Source organism: Bos mutus, chromosome 16 (genome assembly GCF_027580195.1).
Source record: "Bos mutus isolate GX-2022 chromosome 16, NWIPB_WYAK_1.1, whole genome shotgun sequence".
NCBI classification, from domain to species: Eukaryota; Metazoa; Chordata; class Mammalia; order Artiodactyla; family Bovidae; genus Bos; species Bos mutus.
This window is the reverse complement of record NC_091632.1, coordinates 63,319,519-63,324,552: the sequence shown is the minus strand read 5'-3', so window position 1 is coordinate 63,324,552 and position 5,034 is coordinate 63,319,519. Positions and strand designations below refer to the sequence as shown.

The window sequence follows — 5,034 nt, the reverse complement described above, 5'->3', positions numbered from 1 at the left end:
TTTTTGCTTTAAGCCACTAAATTTTGAGATAGTTTGTTAAAAAGCAAAAGATAATTGAAACAGATCTTCATGAGAATTTATCCAAAAGACTAAATTATTATTTGACCCTTATCACGTCACTCTTTTGGACATTCTTTCTAAGGAACATGGCATTTTTATCACAGAGAATATCAGTGACAGTAAAAAAAAAAGACTCAAGTTTCTCGTTATTGGTTGAGTGTGGAGAGGGAAGAGCTAGTACTAAAGTAATTTTGAGTTCTAAAACCTACAGCTAGACTACTTAAAGGAAGAGACTCAATAAATTAATATATTAGTTGGTTTTCTGCCAGAAAATTAAGCCAAGTCAAATGATCAGCACTTACTGGAGGCTCTAGAGTAGAATTCATTTCGTGCTCATTTGAGGTGTTGGTAGAATTAAGTATGCTATGGTGTAGGATTGAGAACCAAATTTTCTTGCTGGCAGTAACTAAGAGCTACTCCCAACTTCTAAAGGAAATTTGAATTCCTTGGTTTCTTGCCCCCATCTTCCAGCAATGGCAGGTCATGTCTCTTTCACACTTCAAATCTCTCCTTCTACTTCTATTTCATTTTCTGAGCCACTTCCTGCCTCCCTCTTCTGCTTTTAGGAGCTCAGATGATTCGATTGGGCCTAACTGGATAATTTAATTTCCATATGTTAAGGTCAACTGATTAGTAACCTTAATTCAGTCTACAAGTTTCGCTTCCCTTTGCTATATAACATAATACAGTTTCTGAGAATGAGGACATAGATGTACTTGGGAGTCCATTATTCCATCTACTATAGCAAAACTTCTGCCTCCGTTAATTGCAAGTATCTCCTTTCACATCACGGTCTATGTAAATAGCACTCTCAGGAATTGCGTAATGTGCAGCCAGCGAAGCCATATGCTTCAGCTCTTAGAAGCATAACAGAGAAGAGGTGAAGAAGATTACATATCCAGGGCTTCATGTCTGTGTCAAGGATGCTCCCAATCTCAAACTGTTAAGTCACTACCTTCCTCTCATTTCAAAGCAGCATGTCTCTTTTTATCTCCCCTCTTTATTAACCCAAGAGGAAGATATTCCCTTAGACATAAACAAAGGAACTTTTTAAAGGAAATATATGTAACAGGAATAAAATTTATTTTTAATTGTAGAAAGAAAAACTGTAGGATAGATCAGCAAGAAAATAACAGGTACTTGCCAATTGTTCAGCTCATTCTCAAGCGTAGCTATTCTTCTCCAGTATCCTGAGCACATTTTAGCTCTGGTCACAAAGTTGTCTCTGGCTGTCCAGCTGAGTCAGCCTTTCTCATGGGTCACCAGCTGTTACCTCGCCCAAGAGACAGCTGCCATCTTGTCCTCTTCCAGTTACGATAACATTACTCACGACTATTCATTACCTCACAAGCTCATTATGAAGCCATGAGTTTGACTTGAGGAAGATTGATATAGTGCAGTATCTCTCAACTTTATTTATGTAGTGGAAAATGGTTTTCAAAGATAAATAATGTAAGAAGTCCAATTATTTTAAAAGCACAAATGGCGCTTTCGTGATTGTTAATTCAGATTCCCCTTCGCCTGTCTTTGTAACTTCTGAAACCCCATCAGAGAATCCTAAAGTTTCTTTGAACTCAGTGTTGAAAATATTAATATTTGGACATATTATTGGAATGGGAGACAGAATATATTTCTGTTTTACTTAGGTTGGTGCAAAAGTAATTGTGGTTTCAGACATGAATGTTAAAGCATTATAACTAGGCTCAAAGACATCTTTATTAACCAAAATAGGAACCATTACAATCAACGCATTTTTGCCAATGTGAAATAAGTTTGTTTATTCCTGTAGCATAAAGACCTGTGCTTTGGGATTCAATGAACTCTTGGAAAGCATTTTCTGCCTCCTGCTGCTTGTGGAAGCATTTATCCTCCAAAAAGTTTTTGAGATGCTTGAAGAAGTGGTAGAGGGTTGGCAAGAGGTTAGGTGAATACGGTGGATGAGGCAAAACTTCATGACCCAATTCCTTCAATCTTTGAAGCACTGGTTGTGCGATGTGTGGTTGGGTATTATTGTGGAGAAGAATTGGGCTCATTCTGTTGATCAATGCCGGCTGCAGGCCTTGCAATTTTCAGTGCATCTCATCGATTTGCTGAGCATACTTCTCAGATGTAACAGTTTCACTGGGATTCAGAAAGCTGTAGTGGGTCAGACTGGCAGCAGACCACCAAACAGTAACTGTGACCTCTTTTTGGTGCAAGTTTGGCTTTGGAAAGTGCTTTATAGATCTTTCTCAGTCTAACTACTGAGCCGGCCATCACTGGTTGTCATATAAAATCCACTTTTCATTGCATATCCAATCCAGTCGAGAAATGGTTTGTTGTTGCATACAATGAGAGAAGGACACTTCAAAATGGTGATTTTTTTGATCTGCAGTCAGTTCATGAGGAACCCACTTATCAAGATTTTTCACCTTTCCAATTTGCTTCAAATGCTGAGTGACCACAGAATGGTATACTGATGAGTTCTTCAGCAACTTCTTGTGTAGCTGTAAGAGGATCAACTTTGATAATTGCTCTCAGTTGGTCGTTGTCAACTTCCAATGGCCGGTCTCCAAGCTCCTCATCTTCAAGGCTCTCATCTCCTTTGTAAAACTTCTTAAACCACCACCACACTGTATGTTCATTAGCAGATCCTGGGCCAAATGCGTTCTTGAGTTGTCTCCACTGCTTTATACACATTTTGAACTCAAATAAGAAAACCACTCGAATTTGCTTTTTTTTTTTTTTATTTTATTTTTAAACTTTACATAATTGTATTAGTTTTGCCAAATATCAAAATGAATCTGCCACAGGTATACATGTGTTCCCCATCCTGAACCCTCCTCCCTCCTCCCTCCCCATACCATCCCTCTGGGTCGTCCCAGTGCACTAGCCCCAAGCATCCAGTATCGTGCATCGAACCTGGACTGCCATCTCGTTTCATACATGATATTTTACATGTTTCAATGCCATTCTCCCAAATCTTCCCATCTTCTCCCTCTCCCACAGAGTCCATAAGACTGATCTATACATCAGTGTCTCTTTTGCTGTCTCATACACAGGGTTATTGTTACCATCTTTCTAAATTCCATATATATGCGTTAGTATACTGTATTGGTGTTTTTCCTTCTGGCTTACTTCACTCTGTATAATAGGCTCCAGTTTCATCCACCTCATTAGAATTGATTCAAATGTATTCTTTTTAATGGCTGAGTAATACTCCATTGTGTATATGTACCATAGCTTTCTTATCCATTCATCTGCTGATGGGCATCTAGGTTGCTTCCATGTCCTGGCTATTATAAACAGTGCTGCGATGAACATTGGGGTACACGTGTCTCTTTCCCTTCTGGTTTCCTCAGTGTGTATGCCCAGCAGTGGGATTGCTGGATCATAAGGCAGTTCTATTTCCAGTTTTTTAGGGAATCTCCACACTGTTCTCCATAGTGGCTGTACTAGTTTGCATTCCCACCAACAGTGTAAGAGGGTTCCCTTTTCTCCACACCCTCTCCAGCATTTATTATTTGTAGACTTTTTTTTTCTAATTTTATTTTATTTTTAAACTTTACATAATTGTATTAGTTTTGCCAAATATCAAAATGAATCCGCCACAGGTATACATGTGTTCCCCATCCTGAACCCTCCTCCCTCCTCCCTCCCCATACCATCCCTCTGGGTCGACTTTTGGATCGCAGCCATTCTGACTGGTGTGAAATGGTACCTCATAGTGGTTTTGATTTGCATTTCTCTGATAATGAGTGATGTTGAGCATCTTTTCATGTGTTTGTTAGCCATCTGTATGTCTTCTTTGGAGAAATGTCTATTTAGTTCTTTGGCCCATTTTTTGATTGGGTCATTTATTTTTCTGGAGTTGAGCTGTAGGAGTTGCTTGTATATTTTTGAGATTAGTTGTTTGTCAGTTGCTTCATTTGCTATTATTTTCTCCCATTCTGAAGGCTGTCTTTTCACCTTGCTAATAGTTTCCTTTGATGTGCAGAAGCTTTTAAGGTTAATTAGGTCCCATTTGTTTATTTTTGCTTTTATTTCCAATATTCTGTTTTGTCTAACATCATTTCCATAGTCTAAAATAAATATAAAACACGCAGGAAGTAATGTCATTAGCAAAAAAATATATAAAGCAGGAAATGCACATTAAAATGCTGTATAACATAACCACATTTATTTGAGAATGGATAAACAGCAAAGTTCACCAATGCAAAAATGGCAATTACTTTTGCACCGACCTAAAGAGCAGCCTTGTAAAGTTGAGTGCTGCTTTCAACTCTTGAGTTTCTCTTCTCATCTAAGTGAGAATATGATCTTTTCCTACCAGTTCATAGGACTCTTACGAGCATCACTCTCATCTCCTGCTGCATTTCTGTTCTCCATTTCTACCTTGATATTCAAATGATGTAGGATTGTTTGCTTTCCAGTTTTTATGACCTTATATCATTGACTGAGTATTCTTTCACATCTGGAATAAGTTGTCCCTTTTTGGTTTCAGTGATATTCCTACTCTTCTGGCATAAACTACAGCTTATTTGTAAAGCATTCTCGCTCTGTCATGAAGAAATTTTTATCTGTGTTCTTTTTAATCTGTGTTCACAGGATATTTTGTATGAAAAACAATTACATCACATCTGATTTTCTACAAATTCAAAGAAGAGTGAAATTGTTATTATTTATATCTGATATTTAATACATTCTCTAGCACAAAAAAGGTTCGCAGTAATCACTTTTTTAAAAAATAAATGAATCAAAAACTAAGTAGGCAGAGTAATTATTATAATTATGCCTGCTATCTCTCTATGAAAACTACATTTTCTTCCCCTGCATACCTTGTCTTCAGCTCCCAGCCTTTCATCACATTAACCTACAATATTACATTCACACCAAAAGTTTCAGTTACCACCTGTGTCTAAACTTGTGTGCATGTATCTTAGAATATCCTGAGTTATTTTCATTAATACTGTCCCCTCCTGCTTATACCCATTC

At 37.6% G+C, this 5,034-nt stretch overlaps 1 pseudogene; it reads right to left on the bottom strand.

Moving 5' to 3' along the window:
• Positions 1-1,778: 1,778 nt before the first annotated feature.
• On the bottom strand, positions 1,779-4,118 carry LOC138991148 (histone-lysine N-methyltransferase SETMAR-like; annotated as a pseudogene).
• Between the last annotated feature and the right edge of the window lie 916 nt (positions 4,119-5,034).